Source organism: Acinonyx jubatus, chromosome A1 (assembly GCF_027475565.1).
Source record: "Acinonyx jubatus isolate Ajub_Pintada_27869175 chromosome A1, VMU_Ajub_asm_v1.0, whole genome shotgun sequence".
NCBI lineage: Eukaryota > Metazoa > Chordata > Mammalia > Carnivora > Felidae > Acinonyx > Acinonyx jubatus.
In genome coordinates, this window is record NC_069380.1 from 158,745,028 (window position 1) to 158,769,309 (window position 24,282).

At 35.3% G+C, this 24,282-nt stretch overlaps 1 long non-coding RNA gene across 4 annotated transcripts in view; it reads left to right on the forward strand.

Moving 5' to 3' along the window:
• The first annotated feature begins 14,836 nt into the window (after nucleotides 1-14,836).
• LOC113603364 (uncharacterized) overlaps nucleotides 14,837-24,282 on the forward strand; it is a 187,992-nt gene continuing 178,546 nt past the window's right edge. For all 4 annotated transcript variants that reach the window (XR_008299838.1, XR_008299836.1, XR_008299834.1 and 1 more), the window contains exon 1: nucleotides 14,837-15,116. This is a non-coding gene — a long non-coding RNA (uncharacterized LOC113603364). The remainder of the gene's footprint in view (nucleotides 15,117-24,282) is intronic.

The window sequence follows — 24,282 nt, forward strand, 5'->3', positions numbered from 1 at the left end:
TTGTTGTGTTAATCCTCAGATCAGTTTTCTAGGTGTGGAAGATGGTTTATTGTTGGTCTGGCTGTATTTCATGGATGTGAGACACACAAAAAACTTCCATGCTGTTCTGCCATCTTGGCTCCCCCCCCACCACCCATGCAAGAACTCTTAACCAACTGAGCCACCCAGGCTCCCTCTGATGCAAGAACTCTTAAGGGACCCTCCTTTTTCCACGATTATCCTGCCTGCCACTTTTTTTAATCCAGTTCTCTTGGCATCTCGATTCACTTTTTATCTCTTTCATTAAAAAAATAATAAAAAATAAGGAAACCAGGGGTAGAGGACCTGGGGGGTGTTGAATATGTTTTATATTGGTTGTGATAGTGGCATTATGGGTGTTTGCATATGTCCAAGTTCACCAAATTGTATACAGTAAATATGTGCATTTCTCTGTAAGAAACAAACAAAAAACTACTCCTGCATTCCCATTGTCCTGACAGTAAAATCCAGAATTGACCTTTTCACAAGGTACTGTATTAAGAGGCCCCATTTACTTTTCTGATTTCATCAAGTGCCCATTTTCCTGCCTTCACTATGCTCCAGACACACCAGCTTTCTTTTTGTTTTTTGTAAATGCCAAGTTGTTTCCCATTGTATGAACTTTGTACTGATACCCCTCAAGTTTTTTTTTTTCTCATCACTCAGATCTGGGATTATATGTTTCCTCATGAGAGAGACCTCCTTGATCATTCTTTCTAAAGTCATTTGCATAAACTCTCACTTTATCTAAAATAGATATCTGTATCTAAAAATATCTAAAAATATTTCTGTATCTAAAATAGAAATAATGGTGTATAATTACTTGTTAATCGTTAATTATCTCTCTCCCTTTCCCCCAGTCAGGCTCCATTAAGCAAGGAACTTTTATGCCATATTTATTGCTGTATTCTCAGGATCTGTATCAGGGATTAGCACATATTAGATACTTAAATATTTCTTAATGGATGTGTACCATCTTCCAACCCTTGGATTTTATTCATCTGCCCTATGAAGTAAATCTATATAGAACAATGAAGTACTCCATTTTAGAAATAACGTTTAAAATAATCATTTTGAACATCCCACATGATCATTGATGTATTTTCACAACTGTTGATTACAGACCGATGAATAGAAACATTGATAAATAATATCAAAAAGTCACTGCAGGCTCCTCTCCTTTTTTCATCACACACATGATACAGACAAATGATCTTTTGGAACTTACATCTATAAGGAATGTAATGGTAGAGAAAGGTCATAGCTATCAGCTAACTAGATTGAAAAGGAAAAAAAACAAAATAAAAAAAATATTTTTCTCCCTAGGATTCTGGCAGTTATTTTTTTCTATTAATAATTTTTCTATTGCATATTGTTTCTTTGTCAGAGATATTCTGTGAGTCACTATCCTATCTAGGAGACAATTTGACTCAAGGACTTCATGACATAGAGTTACACCATTAGGTAATTGGAAATCATTTGGTATTTGCACAAAACTAAAGACTACCCTTCAAAGGAAAATTATCACAGCTTTCAAACAATGATTCTTTTATATTCTGTATTACAGATACTAAATTGTTAGGACAAGGCACTCTCCCACACACAAAACATTACCTAATCAATTTTCCACTCTTTTATCCGCTTTCCCCAAGCACTGACAAAAAGTATTCTTTGTCAGATGCCACAGTTTCATAGTTATATTGAAGCTATCTAAAATCATCAAAATCTTACATGAATTCAATTAGATATTATTTTTATAAGTAATATTTTCTTACTTTGGATAAAAATGTATATTGATTGAATCCAAACAGTAGGCACAGTATTTAGCAGGTGATAGCAAGGAGCATCATGAACACGGAAATTTTGTAAAGAAAAATTCATTATCTTATTAAGGTTCAAAGCTATTTCTTGGGGCACCAGGGTGATTCAGTTAGTTAAGCTTCTGACTTTGGCTCAGGTCATGATCTCACAGTTTGTGGGTTTGAGCCCTGAGTCAGGCTCTATACTGACAGCTCAGAGTCTGGAACCTACTTCACATTCTGTGTCTCCCTCTCTCTATGTACTCCCCCACTCATGCTCTGTCTCTGTCTCTCAAAAATAAATAAATGTTAAAAAAATTAAAGAAAACAATTTATTGAATGTTGATACCAGAGAAACATGCATGTACCAAAGATTGGAGATTATTCAAATACTTGTTGGGTATTTATAAGGGAGGACTGTGGAAGTGGTTTTGTTTATTTGTTTTATTATTTAAACAGTTATTTATCTTTTAATTGTCTAATACTTAATTTTCCAGTTCATATTTATGGCATAACTCAGTTAATGGCAAAGTTGTTTTTGGCTGCCTGCTAAGTATAAGTAGCTGTGTTTAAAAAAACCATAACAATGACACAATTAATTTTCTTTCTTTTTTAAAAAAATTAACATTTATTATTGAGAGACAGAGAGAGACAGAGCATCAACATGGGAGGGACAGAGAGAGCAGGAGTCACAGAATCTGAAGGAAGCTCCAGGCTCTGAGCTGTTAGCACAGAGCCCCACACGGGGTTAGAACTCAGAAACCACGAGATCATGACCAGAGCTGAGGTCAGACACTTAACCGACTGAGCTACCAGGCACTTTCTGTTAATTTTCTTTCATGATAAATTTAAGGTTATATGCACACCTAAAATGAGAAAGAAAAAATTACAAGTCGAATTTTCAAAAAATTACAAAATGCTGTAAAAATGGATGGTGATGATCCTAGTAGTAGAGACCTCTTAAGATGGTTGGGAGGGCCTTTCTGAGAAGTTGAAATTTAAGGTGAAGCTTGCATAATGAGATGTCATCAGCCATGTATTCATCAAAGCAAAAAAGCATTTCAGGCAGTGGAACCAACAATTCAAAGACTCCAGGACAGGGAAGTATTATGTAGATTCAAGGAACGAAACACTAGAGTGGGTAAGCCATAGTGAGTGAGAGAGGAACCACATTGGAGGAGATGGTGAAACAGACCTGTTGGCAGTTATGTGGACTTTTATATCAAGAACAATTAAGTTATTTAACCAGGGACTACAGAATATGATTTTTTCTTTTGTAATTATAGTGTGGGTGTTCTGTGCAGAATTAATTTGAGTGAAAGGAAAAGGAAAGAAAGTCAGGGGACTATTTAGAATACCATGGTCTTAGAAGAAATCACAGTGGCTTGGTCTAACATTGTGGGCAGTGGATGTAGAGAAAAGTGAACTGGCTCCGGTGATATATCTGTGGTAACCATGATTTGATGTAAGCTGGGGGTAGAAAAGATGGAGAGTTATTGGGAAAAGCAGTTTTGCACATACAATGTTTAAGCTTTCGCTGGCTGCATAACAATGGGCCTGGGGCTTGCAACACTTTCTCAGCAAGAGATAAAGAGTCTACAGAGCTTGTGCCAGACTTAATACCTTGTGTGGGGATATCTTTTCTTTTGTTCAGGCTTAGTGAATGCTCTCAGATTGTCTCTCCCTAAAGGATGTGTGTCACATGGCACAAGGCCAACCTCACTGGTTATATCTGTCATCTGAGAGGAGACCGGGTTCTTTTACTGTGGCACAAGGTGGGTAAATTTAGGCAAATTGCCCCTGAAATCACCATCTGGAAAGACCCACTAGCCACAGGGGACCAGTGCCTACTATTGAAGCTAATCTTGCTGTGTCTTCTCTATGTAAGGTGTTATTCCATCCAGTGCCTGATTGTGTTGTGTTTCCTTCGTTAACTTCTATATACCAAGATGCAGTGAGCAGAAGTATTGAGTCCTACTCTGGGATTGATAACTAGTACACAGTACTCTATTCCTCTGGGATTGCTAACTGATGGATGGTACTCTTCTGGACAATAATGTGAATATTTTAAACTTGAGCAACTGAATAATGAGAGGGGCATAGTTTGGAATTGGATAAAGTCAAGAGTTTAGATTTGACTATGTTGAGTTCAAGTATGTAGGTATATGTACCTCAGAGAAAAATGGGATAAATCTCTTAATCATCAGTAAATCAACAGTTTTACTGTCATGAGAATGAGCTCATCTACAGAGTGAGCATAGAGAGAGAAGTTGGGTCCAGGACCAATTCACAAGAAATGGCAGCTTTTTAAGGGCTGGCTAATATGGAGAAATTTTCAGAGAAGAATGTGGAAAAGAAAGCAGAGAATTCTATAGGAAGTTAAAATTGCGTGTTGTTATAGAACCCAAGAGAAAAGTAGTTTGTTAGTAATCTGAGATCAAGCAGATTCATTGAAGTAGTTGGTGGGCGGGGATGGATGAAAGCTAGTTTGGAGTGGCATGAGAAGTGATGTCAGAAAAGGGAGGTAAAAAATGCAGGCGATTTTTGGAAGAAGTTTGTGGAGAACTTTTGCTAGTAGAGGTATAAAGTCAAGAGAGGCTACAAAATACTTAACCTAGAAAACCACAGACAGCCTGTTATGTGAATGAGAATAATCTAATTAGGGAGATATTGGTAAGTCAAGATAGAAAAAAAAAAGACAGAGAATATGATATTTTTATTGAGTGCTATGGAGGAAAAGATTTGCCTATGATAGGGAGAAAAACAAACAAACAAACAACATTTCATTCATTGTAAGGGAAGAAGTGGAAGGTAAAAGCAGACCCTGGTAGGTTCTCAGATTTTGTCATGGGGAAATGAATTAGCAGTAGTCCAAAAGTTTGTGTTTCTCAAATATGGGAAAACCAGTCAATAGCAGAAAGTAAGAGGGAAGCAGAATCAGAGAAATGAGACTCTAGGAGAGAGCTCATTAAGTAACTGTGAACGTATCATGGCAGCTATTATATAATGCCTTATTTCATGATCTGCTCTAATGGTATTTGGCTGCACAGATTGATAGCAATCTTCACCTAAGTATATTCGCCAAAGTGGCTGGTAGGTGGGGTCCCTGGGTAAAGACATGGAGAACATGGATGGCTAAATTCATACTGACATTCCGACTCTTTTATGGTCTGGCCATAGTTGTTTAGTAGACATGAAGTGTTAGCAATCTAAATACAACTTTCTATGCTGCTGCTATGGCATGAATGTTTGTAGACCCCCAAATTCATATGTGGAAATCTTAATGCTCATGATGATAATATTAGGAGGCGGGGATTTTGGCAGATGATTAGGCCATGAGGGTGAAGCCCTCATTAATGAGATTAATGTCCCCTTAAAAAAGGCTCTGGAGAGTTCCTTGCCCTTTCTACCATGTGGGAATATGAGAAGTCTCCATCTCAGAAGAGAGCCCTTATGTGACCATGCTGGGACCCTGATTTCAAACTTCCATCCCCCCAAATTGTGAGAAATTCATTTCTGTTGTTTATAGGCTACCCAGTCTGTAGTGTTATGTTAGAGCAGCTCAAACAGACTAAGACAACTACTGTGAGTTACTTGGAACATTTAAACTGTGTGCCTCCAGAATTATTAACCAACTATCTGAAAAGAATCAAGATATTCTAAATATCCCTTCTTCCACAACTTCTACAATCACCTCCTCTCTTCCCTGACAAAAAGTATCTGTGTGAATATATGCACATATGTGTATGCATATGTCTATGTGCATATACATATCTATACCTATCTATTTGTCCATCCATCCATCTATCCATCCATCCATCCATCCATCCATCCATCCATCCATCTGTCTATCCACACAGTGGAGAAAGACCTAAGATACAACCTTAAATAATCAGTTGAAAATACGCAAATCTTAGGATCCATCTAAAATCTAGGGTGATCCTCAAATGATTAAGGAATGGGAAACTGCTGGGATATCTAGATATCACAGATAAAAGTACAAAATGCTTAAATTCTACTTTTTAAGTATTTTCTTTTAAAATTTTTAATGTTTATTTTTGAGGGAGAGCGAGAGACAGAACATGAGTGGGGGAGGGGCAGAGAGAGATGGAGACAGAAAATCTGAAGCAAGCTCCAGGCTCTGAGCTGTCAGCGCAGAGCCCAACATGGAATTCAAACTCAGGAGCCTTGAGATCATGACCTCAGTCGAAATCAGATGCTCAACTGACTGAGCCACCTAGGTGCCAAAAATGCTATTTTTTTTAATAATATATTTTTTATATCATTCTACTTATTATCTCTATTTCTTTATCAAAGTTTTCTCCAGGTTCTGTCATATTTTCAGCCAAACCTCTAATTGATTAGAAGTTTACAGTATTCAATAATCAGTTTGTTGCCTATTTCTTGTTTTTATTTGGACAATTGTGATTTTCATCTAATGTGTTCTTTGCTAATGCCAGGTGGCTCCCATTTCACAATGTATTCATGTATTTGAGAACACACGTGAGATCCTTTCTCCCTAAGTTTCCTCTTCCTCCTTTGGGTCCTGTTGTTTGATAGAGGAAAGTTGACTCAGAGCCATTCTCAATGACAGTACTATTCATGCAACTGGGAACATAGTATGTGGCTATTTAAAAAAAATGGGCCGCTTTTACAGATATATGTGATGACGTGATATGATAAATAGAAAAAAGGCAAAGGCCAGATCCTGAGAATAATATGCTAACATTTATGATTCAAAGTATATGTGTACTTGTGCCCATATGAATAGAATGTCTCTGAAAGTACACTCAAACAGCTATTGACGACATTAGTATGTGCTGAGGGTGGACTGCAGGATGAGGGACATGTGTGTGGAAGAAAAACTTTATTTTATGAATTTTATCATTGAATAATCTGTTTATTATCATATTTTATTATTTGCATGCACTTAACGATTATATTATATATTTTAGGGGTGACTGTGTGGCTCAGTTGGTTAAGTGTTTGGCTCTTGATTTTGGCTCAGGTCGTGATCTCACAGTTTGTGAGTGCAAGCCCCTCATCAGGCTCTACACTGTCAGGGCAGAGCCTTCTTGGGATTCTTTCTCTCTCTCTCTCTCCCTCTCTCTCTATGCCCCCCCACCTTGTGCGCGCTCTTGCTCTCTCTCTCAAAATAAATGAATAAACTTATAAAAGATAATAGTAAATATTTTAAAGAAAAAGGAGATAAAAATTACAGATATTTAAGAACCATGACACCTTGAGCATGTCTGACTTTGTTTCCCTGTTCTCAACTTCCCTGGGTAAGAGTAAAAGCCAGGGCAGGAAAGTTGCAGATGCTGGGTCATGCGACTATCAGATTCACTTAACCATTCAGATCTGGGAATGCCTGCTCCTTGGCACTAGGGGAGAGACAAGATGAAAGCATCCAATAGCCAGACTTCCCTTGATTCTCCGCTTGAGGTGAGAATTAGCCAATCAAAATGTCCAGACAAACTAATGAAACCAAATCATCTTTAACTGCCTCAGTCTGCTGAGTACCATTTCTGTTAGAAATGGAGAAAAGTACAGCATGGCTGAGTAAGAGTTGCCACCCACAGGTTGGGATTCTGGGAGCACAGATGCTACTCCATGTCTCTTAGCACAGAAATTAGAATTTGCTGTTTCTCTTTTGTTTTGTTCTCACTACCAATCTTCTAGAGCACAGACTACTATACTTTATTTCATTCTCTTGTTCTACTTCTTGAGAAATAGACTGACCTAGCACTGAAGAAATGAAAAGTCATGACAAGGGAAAGAAAAATGAAAACTCCCTTTTGAGTTCTAAGGCATCAGATGGAAGAAGATAAAAATACTGAAGAGTTGGTTTTTATGAGTTTTTGTTTGAGTACTTTGTGAAATGGATAAGGTCTCTCAAGGAGAAGCAAATAGAGTACAGAATATTTTCTAGCTGAAAGCTAAACATTTTTGAGGTAAAAATTCAATACGTATACTTAAAAAAAAGATAGCCAAGGAAAACCTAGCCAAATAGATGCTATTATGCTGTATGGAAAATTATTAAACTCGAATAAGTAAAAACATTTTTTGAAGAAATTGAATTAATAACAAAAAATATCCCTAACCAAACTCCCTCAAATTCAGATGGCTCGACAGGTGTGTTCTACTAAACTTTAACATTCAAGATGACCCTTATGTAATATGCTTAATTTTAGAAAAGAGAAATGGAAGAAAATGTTTCAAAGTTAAGATCTGAATAAAACAACCATTTTCTAAAATCACATAAACACAGTGTAACCAAAACAGTTTTAGGACCATTTTACTTAAAAATATTTTATTTCCTTTAGAAATCTTAAATCCAAACTAGAAGCAACAGTATAATGAAAATAATAGTACATCACGGCCAAGTAGAACTGACAATGTTTTAACACCAGAAAATCTGTTGGTATGGTCTATCTCAGCGATGGGCTGAAAGTGAAATGCAATCATTCTCTAAAATAATGGAGAAAATACGTGATAAAATAAAAAATAGTTATTATAAAATCTCATCATATCAGAGAAAATTCCTTAGTTTGACAAAGCCTCCTGGGTGGCTTAGAGAACGACTTTGGCTCAGGTCACAATCCTCATGGTTCCGGGGTTCAAGACCCACATCGGGTTCTGTGCTAACAGCTCAGAGCCTGGAGCCTGCTTTGGATTCTTTGTCTCTCCCTCTCTCTGCCCATTCCTGTGCTCTGTTTCTCTCTCTCTATCTCTCTCTCTCAAATATAAATAATCATTAAAAAATTAAAAATAATAAAATAAAATATCATTTATAAAATATAATAAAATTAAATGTCATACTTTATGGGAAAAATGTTCATTCATTTGGCAACAAGAAGAGAATACCTGATATTACTTCTAGTTCATAAATGAAACACTGAAAGCTCTGACTTAAGCAAATAAGTAAAATAAGAACAAGTGAGAGTATGCAATGTGAAAGGGAAGGGGCAATACTTTTCCATGTCGGAAAAAAAAAAAAAAGCACAAACGTAGAATAGTCACTGTCCCAGAAAAAAATAAGAACTAAGCAAAAGTTGTAGCAAGTTTTCCAGATGTAAGAGCAACATAAAAGTCAATAGTCCTAAAAAATAGCATAGAATAAGATGTACGTTTATAAATCTTGTGTTTTTTTTTTTAATTTGTTTACTTTTGAGAGAGGGAGAGAGAGAATACCAAGCAGGCTCTATGCTGTCAGTTCAGAGTCTGATGAGGGGCTCAATGTCATGAACTGTGAGATCATGACCTGAGCCGAAGCCAAGAGTGGGACATTTAACCAACTGAGCCACCCAAGTGCCCCTGTTTATAAATCTTGTTAATGAACCAGCAGTTCTGCCCTTGACTATAGACACAGAGTATATCTAAAACTGACCCAGAAAGAGTTGTGTTAATGGAAGGCTACTCCTTTGTGTTACTACATTAAGGAAATGGGTAGGTAAATGTGTAAAATAGAACAGATACTACTTGAATTAATAGCCAGCAGTCAGAAATAACAAACTAAATGTACCTTACACACCATTGATAAATCTTAAAGAAGATCCCATGGGCCAAATATTAAGAAATAACCTAGATCAATGGCACAATACTATGTACATAAATTGAAAACTGTAAAGATTTCTACTTTTAAAGGGTGGAGATATTCATGACACAGACAAATGTTCCTGACAAAATAAACTATAACATTTATGTTAGAGAAGGTTAAAATGCTGCTGAATAAAGGGTTTTGAGAGTCATTAAGATTCTAGAGTTTGGAGAGCCAGAGATTTGAGTTAATAATCTGCAGCCACTTTTATTGCTGGGGGCATACCTGATTCTGGGTGCCATGAAGAGTGAGTATCTTGTCATTTTCCTAGGAGATAGGACCAAGTTTGAGGTAATAGAAACAAGCAATGTTTTGTTGTTGTTGTTGTTTTTATAGTCTTGCATGGAGGGATGAAGTTGAACTTCAGAGTCAACAAACACATGACTGGGGTTTTCTGAAGACATTTGCACGTATGTGAAGCTTGTGGGGAGGGATGTTAAAAACAAAAACAAAAACAGCCTTTACAAGCTGAATGGTGATTTGTCAGTCTGTGCCATGGAGACAGGGAACAAAGTTCAGGTATGCTTGGGAGAACAGCAGTGATGGGCATATCAAGAAAGCTAAGAACCCTGGGAGGTGAAGCCTCCGGAGCAGTAATTTTATCAGGAGAAGGAACCCAACTGAAATCCTTAATTGGGTGTTGATAACATAACAAAGAGTAACCGTTACATGAAAAGAAGAAAGGGTGAATCCTGCCTGGAGAAAGATACATCAGGCACTTCTACATTTTTTTGTTTTTGTTTTTGTATTTTCACACTACTAGTCTATGATGTTAGAAGTCAGGATAGAGTTTATATGGTCAGGCCTATGACTTGTGTCAGGAAAGGGGATTCTGAAATAGTTATATATAAGCACTCAATCTGCGAAGTTTTATCAAGCTTTTCATTTGAAAACTTTTGTACTTTCATGTATGTTATACTTCATTTAAAAACTTACTTAAAAAATCACACATGCATAAAATAATTTTAGTTCCAATAGTTTTGTACCTGAAGTAAAGGTATTCTTAAACTTTGCAAATAGGTGAGACAATACATCTTTTGATAGACTTTAATGTTCTTAATGATGTTGGCATCTTTCCATTTCTCAAATAAACCCTTTAAGTTGTGTTATGTTATTTTAATACCTTGCTTGATTTAATTTTCTACTATTGCACTTAGATTTTGGCATCCTTGTTTATTATTATTTTTGATGATACCTTCATCAAGTTTTCTTACTAACGTTATGTGACTTCTTAAAACCATTTGGCAGATTCTCCATCTTTTGTTGGGGATCAGGGAAAACAACCCTCTAAACATCATTGAAAAGTTTTGTTTTCTATTTATTTTGATTTTTATTTATTTTTTATTTTTAAAAATTTACATCCAAATTAGTTAGCATATAGTGAAACAATGATTTCAGGAGTAGATTCCTTAATGCCCCTTACCCATTTAGCCCATCCCCCCTCCCACAACCCCTCCAGCAACCCTCAGTTTGTTCTCTATATTTATGAGTCTCTTCTATTTTGTCCCCCTTCCTGTTTTTAAAATTTAGATAGAACTTGAAGCAGATCAATTCAGCTAAGTGGTTAAGGGAATGTGCTGTGTTGAATTGCTCAGGCCTAGCCAGATGTTCCATCACTGGGTTCTGCTTTGTTTAGAAGTGCCTGAATTGACAGTGAGGTAGGAGCTTAGGTCCCTGGAGAAAATTCTGGGCAAGGTTACCAGAGGGTGAAAGAATGTTTGATGGCAAGATCAATCACCATCCAGTACAAATAATCAAGACAGTTTTCAATTTTTCCAGTAATATGCAAAAATACATATGATTGTTGATTTTTTGGCATGTTTTACTATAATACCTCAATTATCCACTTTATTTAAAATATATAGTTATGCTAAATCACACAACTGTTATTAGCATAACTTATTTTAGTAACATACGAAGAAATTTGGAGTAAAGTCTTTATTCTAGGTTCCCCACGCCCAATGTTAGTACACCCTAGAATATCAACATTTCAACCTACCCTCTTAAAATGCATGGTAAACAGAATAATGTCCCACCAATTATGTCCACACCTGAGTCCTTGGAACCTGTGAATGCATTATGTTACAGGCAAAAGAGACTTAACAGATATGATTAAGGACACAGACCTTGCAATTGGGAAATTATCCTAAAGTATACAGGAGGCCCAATATAATCACATCAGTTTTTAAAATCCAGAAATTGTTCTGGCTGGGTAAGAGAGATGATATGGAAAATGAAGGAATGCAGATTTGAAGCATAAGAGGGACTTGATATTGCTGGCTTTAAAAATGGAGAAAGAAAACCTTGAACCAAGGAATGTGGCAATGTTTAGGCAATGTTTAGACTCTGGAGAAGGTCCCCATCAATAGCCAGCAATGAAGTGGGGTCCTGTAATTTCTAGGAAATGAATCTTGCTAACAGTCCAATTAAGCAGGACTTGGATCCTCCTCTTGAGATGCAGAAGGTGAATGTAGCCTACAGAAACCTTTATTGTAGCCTGGGAAGACTGCAGGACTTCTGACCTACAGAACTGAAAAAATAATAAATTTTTTCAAGCCCCTACATATGTAATAATTTGTAATGGCAACAACAGAAAACCACCACAAAGTATTTTATACAATAAATTCTTTGAGAACTTTGCACATCCATTGCACTTCTTAGAGCTACCAGAATTCAGTATTTCGTAAAACTTTCTGATACTAATAACCTACCTGAATAAGTGATTGCTATGTTGTGTGTTTAAAGAAACTAGAATTCAGCTCATTTCAAAGGATGTAGAAGATTCAAATTTATGCGGTTTTATCATAAATGGTATCTTTTCTACTCCAACTTGGTCCTTAAATTAATGCTAGGCTCTGTAGAATACACTCAATTTCCAAAAGCAGTGAATGTAAGAAAAGAAGAAAAAGGTTTTGTGAAGAATAATGTTCCTTATTTTTATGTCCAAAATTATTGGACACGAATCCATTCTGTGAAAGTACAATGAATACTCTAATCATGCATTATTTTTAATGTCAGTTGTAAAGCTACATGAATAGCATATGACTCTTAAGGGGAAAAATTAAAGGAAAGGAAAAGACGAGAATGGAGGAGAAATTTTCAATTCAGTACTTTTCATTGTGTATCATTGAAAACTCAAAAGGGAAGTTAAAGGTTAATAAACAGAAATTTAATGCCTATCATTTTAAGACTGACTAGGCAGTTATTTTAATGACTGTCATTATCACAACATCTCTCTGTCAATATGAGGTCTGTAACAGGCAATGTAACTCTCTCTTAATGTGATGCTTTAAAGAGTGCCTATATAGATTTAAATTTCAGATGAAATCCATTTAAATGGTGGCTCACAGTATTTAATAATCTGTTTCTTTTGTATTTAAAATGTACTAAAAAGCACCATTCTTATAGAGGTCATTTATTTCTGGAACTCTTTATTTTACTTCTTGTAAAGCTATCTATTATTCATGCTTCTCTCTGGTATATAACTCTTTACTACAGTTGCTACACTTTGAACACTCAATATCCTCGTGGTCTGAAAGAGTTAATGTAGTTCCCCAGGCATCTAATTTAATACATGAGAGTGACTTGGGTAGTGATGATGAGCTAGCTCAATATATATTATAGAGAATCAGTCATCTTGTGAAAGTAGCGGTTAAATACACTTTAATTGAGATTTTTGTTACAAGTGGGGAGTTTTAAAAGTGCTGATGAATTAAGAATTCCACTTAGAGTCAGAGTTAATGTTTGGCTATAGGGCTAATGTCTAGGGTATATTTAAGGCACCATGAAAGTGGATGTAGACATAAGTAGGAATAATTCATGCATCTGATGGATGGTTGAACTAGATGACTTTAAGGTCTTTTTTAACTCTGAGAGCGCATGATTCTATGCACTATGCATATTAGTAATTTAGCCCTGGAACAAATATGCATGAGCAGTCACACTGTAAAATCAGAGCATAAAGAGGAAACTATAAAAATAACTAGAGTGTGGGGGAAGACGGACAGTTAAAATAAGAGCCCTGGTTTGAATCAGAGATTTAAAATAACTTTAAAGTGATCTAGTCTTCTGGCTAGTGATTTCCAGGTTTTTAGGATAAAGACTGGTCTTAACAGACAGTTTTATTATTTCCTAAAATGATTATATGCTATTAGTATCTCTTGGGACAATATTATGAAAACAAAAAAATTTCATGTTTTTAAGTGATTTTTTATGTTGTTAATACTTGTATGTGTGCCGCATTCTTTATGCAATCAGCAGACCAGGACACATGTATATGATGTTTTATAAAAATAATCCCAGGCTCTCCTAAAGGGCCTGGGACTCAGGTTATGAGTCACCTTTTTAGAGTAACCTTTCTTAATAATATGATTATTTTAATGTTCGAGGTTGGTTCCTCAGTTGAAATTCAGAAGGTGAGTATGAAGTCCTTAGGAACCTGACATGTAGTAAATATTATTAGAAAACACACACACCCCATCCCCCTATCAACAAAGGAAGGCAACTAACAGGTTTTCCTTATTCCCATTTGCCAGGAATAGTATGCAGACCTTCATATTATACCTCACAAAAATCTTTTTTTTTTTCATTTAAAAAAATTTTTTTAATGTTTATTTATTTTTGAGACAGAGAGAGACAGAGCATGAACAGGGGAGGGGCAGAGAGAGAGGGAGACACAGAATCCGAAGCAGGCTCCAGGCTCTGAGCTGTCAGCACAGAGCCCGACATGGGGCTCGAACTCACGGACCGTGAGATCATGACCTGAGCCGAAGTCAGACACTCAACCGATGGAGCCACCCAGGCGCCCCTACACCTCACAAAAATCTTAAGAATCATTATTTCAATTACTTTGAAGTTGCCACAAAATAAAACCTCAAGATGTTAAATAACTTACTTAAAGATAAATACGTAATTCAACTCCCAAAATCTATCTGTTCCCATGTACTTTATTCCCTTCACTAAATGATACGTCTATAATGTACAGTGAAATATAACCACCATTAGAAAATCAACATGAGTATATTGGGGCATAGTGCCTTATGTTTGCAAACACATGAAGCTTAAATTAGCAACTTTCAGTAATATTTTCAGTTATGTAAGGCTTTTGATTTTTGTGTTGTAATTTATATAACACTTTTCATGTGCTACTGGGGATTATACTATCCATTTTAACACTTTATCACAGCAACACCTTAAGTTAGGTGCTAGTTTTATCTTCATTTCACACATGAAGATTCAGAGGCATAAGGAGGTTAAATGACATCTCCAAAGTCTTATGGGTAGTAAGTGGCAGAACCCAGAATTTGAGCTTAGATGGTCTAATTCTAGAATCTGTTCTCTTAATTCTTTGCTCATTGCTTTAAATAATCATATAGAATGCCTGAGTCCATACCACAAATATACATAAGAGGACACCTGAAAAGCAATGAAAAAAACAGGTGTCCAAGAAACCCTATTTAACACCATCTGGCTGGGTGATAAAAGGCAACATAAATACCTTTCATTGGATTGGAATTTTGCAATTCTCAAGTGATTTAATATATATTCTAACATTTAGTTGCAACTTTTTGAGAGTGATGCAAGTTATTTTTAACTCTATTTTATAAATGACTGAATGTAAAAGAGGTGAAGTCTCACTTTAATAAGTTGGCCTTTTCTATGGATGGATTTTATCCCTACCCAAGTCCTCTATCCATCAGGTAAGTTAGGCAAGTGTTACCTTAATTGATTTACACATTTTAAGATCTCTGGGATTGGCATCTCTGGATTTGGAGATGTTTGAAATAGAAAACTTCTGGCTGAATGGATTTGACTAAATATTTTGAGACAGCAAGAGTTCTAAAGTGAAAAAAGAAGTGAAATTAGTGGCTGAAGTAAAATCTATTGACTCAGGTATTACCATAATTTTGGTGAAATAACAGAGCTATATATGTATGCATATAAAAGGATGTGACAACAAAATCTTTATTAAGTATCAGTTTTTACATGTTTATTTTGCCCCTTTCCCAGCCAACTCCACACAGTCCTTTCCTTACCTTGTAAGGAAAATTGTCTCTGTAACTAAACTTTATTGAGTTAATGGTGCAGTAAGCGGAGATAAGGAATTTGAGATGCCCAGGGGTGAGGTGTAAAAAATATATATTCCTGGGAAAATGGAAAACACCTGGAAGGGAAAGACTTATGACTTATGATGGTAGATAGCAGTGGGATAAAGATGTGAGGAGAGACCAGCAGTATAGTAAAGAGAAAAGAAATTTTTGAGAAACAGGAGAGGGAGGCAAGAAATGAAGAGATATCAGCAGCTGCTGTTAGAAGTAATTTTGAAGAAAAGGGAGAAACTTCATAGGTGTTCATCAATGGTAGTTAAATGTGTGTGTGCGTGCATGTGCCCATGCTACAAGGTTGCAAAATTTTGTATTGGTTTATGTGCCTGTATAGCATTTGATATTTTTGTGAGCTTGCCTTATATATAAACCAAGAAAGGCTTCTTTTATTTAAGTAAAAAGTAGAGTGATTAAAACAACAGAACATTTGTGAGGTCTTGCTCTCCTTTGTTTTGTCATCATCTGTGTCCACTGATTTCTTAGTGTCTTTGCTTCCCTATCAAGTGTAGAAGAATTGCTATTTCTTTCCACAGTATACTACTGTGTAGATGAATTAATACCTCTCAAATGATATTCTAGCTTTCAAAGTCTATTGCTCTGTGATTAGGCTATTGTTCCATATTCCCATTCAGCTGAACAATGTACTCTTATCTGTAGGGATCATTACACAAGATGCTAACCTGATTTCAGTCTCTGGTGACAGAAAGGCAGGGACACTACTTTGTCTCCTTTGGATAAGGAAGATGTAATATCTTGTATATAGAGAACAAATTGACCTTGAATACTATAGTTAATTAAATGAAGACCATAATTGAATGCCAGTTTGCACTAAAAAATGGTCTGCCACCTTCCAAGATTCATCTAAGAGCAATTGAGACAATGTGTAGGTGTTTATGGGCTCGACATTAGGTCATTGCAAGTATTCTATTAGCAATTACCACCTTTATTATACTGCTTACAAAGAATGTTAAGCTTTCTTCCTGCTGCATGTGCATATTTCTTAATATCATAGAAAGTATGCTGAGCATTGATTTAAAAGTTACTGTGGACTCAAGTCACCTGTGACAACTAAGTCACTGATTTTAGGAAGGATTCTGGAGAAATTTATACACCCTACAATTTGGAGCATAAATTTCCTGGCATATGCCATTAGTAATGTTTTCTACTGCTGAAAATAGTGGATATTTACAATGTAATTATTAATTCTAAGGAACAATTGCCAGCAGTAGTGCTGTTTTGTTCCATAAGATGTTTGTTAATACTTTCAGGTGTATAATTCAGTGATTCAACACTTCCATACAACACTCAGTGCTCATCGCTAGTGCACTCCTTAACTCTCATCACCTATTTCATCCATCCCCCCACCCACCTCCCCTCTGGTAACCGTCAGCTTCTCTCTGTAGTTATGAGTCTGTTCCTTGGTTTGCCCCTCACTCTTTTTTCTTCCTTTTTCTCATTTTTTTTAAGTCCACATATGAGTGAAATCATAGGTATTTGTCTTTCTTTGAATGACTTATTTCACTTAGCATAAAACTATCTAGCTCTGTCCATGTGGTTGCAAATAACAAGATTTTATTCTAGCTCATGGCTGAGTAATATTACATTGTGTATATCCATTTCTTTATCTTTTCATCAGTTGATGGACACGGGCTGTTTCCATAATTTTGCTATTATAAATAGTGCTGCAGTAAACACTGGGGTGCACGTATCCCTTTGAATTAGTATTTTTGTGTTCCTTGGGTAAATACCTGGTAGTGCAATTGCTGGATGGTAGGGTAGTTCTATTTTTAACCTTTTAAGGAAACTTCATACTGTTTTCCACAGGGATTGCACCAGTTTGCATTTTCACCAATAGTGCAAGAGCATTCCCCTTTCTCCACATCCTCACCAGTACCTATTGTTTTTTATGTTGTTGGTTTGAGCCATTCTGATAGGTGTGAGGTGATTTCTCATTGTAGTTTTGATTTGTGTTTCACTGATGATGCGTGATGTTGAACATCTTTTCATGTGTCTGTTAGCCATCTGGATGTCTTCTTTGGAAATGTTTATTCAGAAAACATATCTTCTGCCCATTTCTAAACTAGCTTGTTTGGTTTTTGGGTGTTGAGTTTGATAAGTTCTTTATACATTTTGAATACTCTCTCTTTATCTGATAAGTCATTTGCAAATATCTTCTTCCATTCCATAGGTTGCCTTTTAGTTTTGTTGATTTGTTTCCTTCACTGTGAAGAAGTGAAATCCTAATAGTTTATTTTTACTTTTGTTTCCCCTGCCTCAGGAGACATAGCTAGAAAGAAATTGCTACAGTTGATGTCAAAGAAGTTGCTTCTATGTTCTCCTCTAGGATTTTTATGGTTTTATGTCTCACATTTAGGTCTTTAATCCATTTTGAATATGTTTTTGGGTATGGTGTAGGAGAGTGGTTTAGTTTCATTTTTCTGCATGTTGCTGTCCAGCTTTCTAACACCACTTGTTGAAAAGACTGTCTTTTTCCCATTGGATATTCTTTCCTGCTTTGCTGAAGATTAATTGACCATATTGTTGTGAGTTCATTTCTGGGTTTTCTGTTCCATTGATCTATACGTCTATTTTTATGCCAGTACCATAAATTGACAAGGAAGGAGTAAAACATTCACTATTTTCAGATGACACGGTACTCTATTACCTATTACATTTTAACTTAAAAAATCAAATGTCATCTAGCCTGGGATGTTCCTCAAATTAGGCTAAGCCATTCTTAGTCCTGAAATATTGGTGGCCTAAGTTTATTTCTCCAGAGAAGCTCCCTTCCAAGCGAATTTTAAGGTTTTTCAGTATAAACATGAAGCTTTCAAGGTCACTGTCATAGTCTGAGTAAGATAGAGAGTAGATCAGGTATTTTTAAATGTCTCAGCCAAGAAGTGACAGTTGTGAGTTTTGTTTATAATTCACCAGCAGGAACTAGCCACATTGCCTAATTGTAAGCAGGCTGGAGACTTTTGTCTTCTGGGTGTCCAGGAAAGAGAGGAGAAATGAATAATGATGAGAGTTGGTAATTGCCACCACCCCCAGAAGGGCATCACTGCATTTATCCCAATAAAACTACATATGATTTTTGCTTGCTATTAGCCAAGCTTATTGGACTTGTGATTTTTTTGAGTCTACAGAAGTAAGTTCTATAGGATTGGGATATCTTGGTTTTCTCACAAACTTCTTTAGGCTGCCTTGATCCTGTTAATTCCTAGTTACTGAAGGTTGACTAAACTTAAAATTTCCTTGCTTTTGCTATCATGGGGATTAGGAGATGAGAACTGAACATTTATGACAAAATTCACATGACAGTTTATTTAAAATTATTACTTGTATAAGGAGAGGAAACAAGTGTTTATCATTATTAACCACTAATATTTGATGAACACCTATTGGGTGCTTATCATTCTAAGAAGACTTGATGATGGTAGTAGACGGTTTAGAAAAACCTGTAAGATTAAAAAATAAACTGTTTTAGGCCAGGAGTTTTAAACTATGGTATACCTTATAGCATCCAGATGACTTTTAGTGGGGTGCATATGAGACCCTGAAGTTGTATGCAAAATTTTGTAGATGTGTGTATATGTATATTTTTTCCAGTATTCTCAAAAGGATCAGTGATTTAAAAAAAAAAAGGCTTAAATATGTTTAATTAGGAGAACATCTTTGTTTTATATTTAAGGACACAGGAGAAACAGAGTGAACAGGATTTGAAGTAAGAAATGAAAATGTCTTGCAATCATCTTAGGTCACCAGCTTTTAAGTTTGGTATTCTATCTTTTGAATAATTATTTCACGATAGCAGTATGGAGCTTAAGGCTTGGCATTCTCATTGGGCTCTATGGTCCAAAAAAATACTCCTTTTAGATTTTTTTTTTTGACCCAGCAATAAACTGTTTGCTTTTGGATTAAGCTTTTCTGTATTTTTTTACCCTCAGTGGCTCACTTATATCTTCAGCATTAACTTAGCAGTATTGCATTTATACGTAAATTTAATAAAATGAAGGAAAATATATTCATAGATATTTTAGGTTGCTTTAAGAATAAAATATTTTAATAAATTTATTTTTGTGTTTCTTTTAATATGAAATAGTTCCACTTTTTCTATTAGCAATTCAGGAATAAAATATATGGTATGACCAGTAAGACTTGCCTAGAGCATGAATAAAACAACATCTGTGAATCTGTAATCGTAAATTAGCTTTTGGGTCTTATAGGGACACAGAAACTGGGTTGAGAATAATGCTGTGACTAGTTAACAGAAATGATGAATTTGAACACATTTTCCTTTCCACTGATTACAAAAAAAATTACCAGAACATCTCTACTTCAGTTCTTACAAATTTATCTCAGTGTAGGATATCTTTTCTGTGACTACTTCCTTCAAAGCATGAAAAGGCTCAATTTTCAGAGTAACATCCTTATTTTTGTCCCCAGTGTGCTACTACTTTTTAAGTCTTACCTTTTGAAAAATAAGTATGGCAATTAGACCTGCCTCATATTCACATTGACTAGTTGAAGTAAATCCAGGGCAGCTGTTTTAGAAGCAAAGACAATACATTACGGAACTGGTGAAGGAATAGACCTATTTGTAAACACGTGCATATTGAACAAAATTTATTGGGAGGGAAAAAAAGAGAAAAACTGATGGTAAAATTATTATATGTAATTATTTATTTTTTTAGGTTTATTTATTTATTTTGAGAGAGAGAGAGAGAGAGAGAGCGAGCAGGGGAGGGGCAGAGAAAGAGGAAGAGAGAGAATCCCAAGCAGGCTCTGTGCTGTCAGCACAGAGCCCAGTGCGGGGCTCGATTTCAGGTACTGTGAGATCATGACCTGAGCAGAGATCAAGAGTCAGACATTTAACTGACTGAGTCACCCAGGCACCCCTAATTCTTTTTTTTTAATTTTTTTTACCACAAATATTATTTCTTGAAAATTAAAAATGAGACCTTTATCAAATCTAAATATAGTATTTAGATTCGTGCCTTCTATGAGATGAGTTTGTCATTACCAGAACACTTGTGTGGAGACCCAAAGACATTTCCTCATGCCCAGAAAAATATTGTTTAGTTTTATAATCAGAAAACAAGAATAGATGGAAAGATAATGTTTATGGCATGGTTTCTTTTTATTGCAAGATACTCTATGATCGTTATTAAAATGCTATGTAATATGGGTCAGTCTCCCTGTCTCTCTAATTTAGCAGTTAATATTGGACACATCCTGAATACATTCTTTTTTTAATAAGAATTATAACAAGACTTCTTTCAAAATCAAGTAATGTAAATATTAGTCACTCTCCTCAGATAGGAAATATAAGATCCAAGCATTTTGCTAACTTTAATCCTATTAGATAATTTTGTCTTTTTTATTATACTATGTGTCTATAGTGCACATATTTTTCATATTCAGTAGACAAATAGAATACAAAAATCAAAACATGAAAATGTGTCTACTCATTTCTGATATCTCAAATGATGATTTGGCATGGACCTACCAAAGAAAAGCAGCTAAAGAAATAAAAAATCATCAAGCTTTGTGAACAGTCTTTCTCTTAACTCCAATTTTCTACGTATGTTGCTTAATTGGTGTACACTATGCTGTTATCTCAAAATTGTTTACTTTTCTGACAAAAGTGTTTAATGTAGCCTCTCATACATGAATGAGAGTGTTGGTTATGAGAATACAAATAGTGAACAAAAGGGAAAGACTTAAGTAATGAGAAAATTTAAATAATAAAACACTTCGAAAAAAATGAAGAGGGAATCAAGCCCGAAGAAATCACAGTTTTATGTGAGACACGGCTACAAAAATAAATTAATTAATAACAACGAAAGATTCACACATCACCGTTATCATATCCTTTAAATGGAATTGAAAAGCTTTTGCCGTAGATTGAAATTGACAACTATAAAACCGAGTATAGGAGGATGCCATTTTGTAGCATCTGTTCTCACTTGGCACCATATGAGCAATTTCTTTATGAGGTAATTGGCCAAACAACAAATGTTGAGTTTCTATTTTAAGCCAATACATAAAAAAAAGAAAAACAGGACAATGAACTATAGTTATTCACCTATAAGGTTAACATAATATTCTTCTTTCCAACTTATCTCTTTCCACTTCAAATAGCCACAGTGCTTACTACATATAATTCCACCAAACAACGTATAAGAACTTTTTAAAGATAAAGCACTGCATTTATTATAGTGTTATTTATTAGAAATTTAGGATGTTTAAAACTGGCGATTTTTTACTGGTTGGTTTTTACTTAAAGTACTATTTGTGAGTCTTTGTAGGTTCTTGGTGCTCTATATCTGTTTCCCGTAGTTACTTATTTGCGGAACTTTATAAAAAATATATGTACATATATAAAATGTTCATATGTAATTATATAATATATAACTATATATTACATAATTATTTTATATGATATATTATTATATATCATATATATAATAGAAAAATAGTATTTGGGTGACCAACCTAGTTTTTTGATAAAAATATATTTTTTGTATGTGGGGAGAAAAAATAAATATAATTACAAATCTATCCTAACTTTTGAATATATATTCTTCATTAGATTATACATTTTTTGTAGGACAAGGTTTATATTTTGTTCGTTTTGCAACTTAAAAAAATTTTAATGTTTGTTTATTTTTGAGACAGAGAGAAAGAGAGACAGAGTGCAAACATGGGAGGGACAGAGGGAGAAGGAGACACAGAATCCAAAGCAGGCTGCAGGCTCTGAGCTGTCAGCACAGAGTCAAACAAGGGGCTCTAACTCATGAACTGTGAAATCATAACCTGAGCTGAAGTTGGATGCTGTTAACTGACTGAGCCACCCAACCCCCACCCACCTCCCCAGATTTGCAACTTTAGACACTGCTCACCAAATAGTAATTGCATATTGTTTTTAAATGAAATTAAAGAGAAAAAGACTTCTCAGAAAATACATTCCTCCCATTTCACAAACTATGATTGTTGGCCATTTTTAGAGGTATACATTATTGGAAGCTCTCAGCAGCATCTCTGAACAACTCATCATTGATTTTCTTTTTTCTCATAAATTAAATGGTTATAAGTTGATGACCCCCTTTCTCTTACTATAGCTAAGAACTATAATATTCCCTTGAGAGTCCTACAGGCATCTCAAATTAAGCATGCTTAAAACTGAACTTCTCAATTATTCCCCAAATTATATGTCAATACCAATTGTTTAATCCACATCTCTGGCAATATTTTGACTATTCCCATTTCCCAGTCTCATACAAATCCTAATGATTCTGCCTTCCTGTCACCTTTCAAATTCATGTACTTCTTTTTATCTCCTATTATTCTAGCTGGCTGTCTACTGATATCTCTTACTTAGGTAACTTCAATAGTATGACTAAACTTGAAATAACTTTGTCTTTTTTTTTAAAGTTTATTTATTTATTTTGAGGGAAGGAGGGGCAGAGAAAGAGGAAGAGAGAGAGAATCCCAAGCAGGCTCTGCACTGTCAGCACAGAGACTAACACAGGGCTTGATCTCATGGTTTGTGAGATCATGACCTGAGCCAAAATCAAGAGTCAGACACTTAACTGACTGACCCACCCAGGTGCCCCAACTTCTCCTTTCAACATAAAACAAGTTCCTTATTGTTAATCTCCCACTCTGTCTAGTGATCATGTGAGATGCTCTAATGAACCCTGTCTTCAAAAATTCTGGTGATTGAATAGCTGTTTCAAGGGACATTGCAAAACTTCATTGAGGTTACATTAGATGGCCAGGGGGGAAATAGAAAATGTCTTACACCTAGCTATTAATGATATGATAATGCTTACATTTATTCACTTATCTTCTTAAGATGGGTAGCAATTCCAGCTGAATCTTGCTCAGAAATTAAACAAAGCATACTTACTGTTTGAACTCAGGCAACAGGGAAATATATTAAAACTAACTATCTAGAAATTTTCTACTAGTAAATTTCTCTACAATCATTGCCTTCACTTCCAACACACTCGTAAGGTCAACACAAATATAAAACTAAATATTAAATTTCAGAGATAGAATAGGGATTTTCAGGGCACCTGGGTTGCTCAATCAGTTGAACATTGAACTCTTGATTTCAGCTCTGGTCATGATCTCACAGTCATGAGATTGAGCCCCAAGTGGGGCTCTGAGCTGGCTGTGAAGCCTGCTTGAGAGTCTCTCCCTCTCCCTCTGACCTTCCCCTTCTCTCCTTTTCTAAAAAAATAAATAGGGATTTTAAAGTTCTCTAAATTACACAGACAACTCTGAAATAAATATAATTATTTGAACTAATAAAGATGGCAATTCTAGGAACACAGAAGCAATGGAACTCAGCTTTCATGAAAATGGAAGTCAAAATTAATTCAGTTAATAATGTCTCAAAATACACTTAATTTATCACTATGGCAAAAACTCAAAAAACCGAGTCAAGATAAAGTATAAATGTTAAGAGAACATTTAAAAGTATGAACTTCCAGTTATGAGATAAATAAATATTAGGGATATAATGTACAACCTGACAACTATAGTTAACATGGCTATATGATATATAGGAAAGTTGTTAAGAGATAAGATACTAAGAGTTCTTATCACAAGGAGAATTTTTTTCTTTCGTTTTATTGTATCTGTGTGAGATGATGGATATAAGCTAAATGTGTAATGTTAACCATGTCATAATATAGTTAAATCAAACCATCATGCTATTTACCTTGACTTATACAATGATATATGTCAA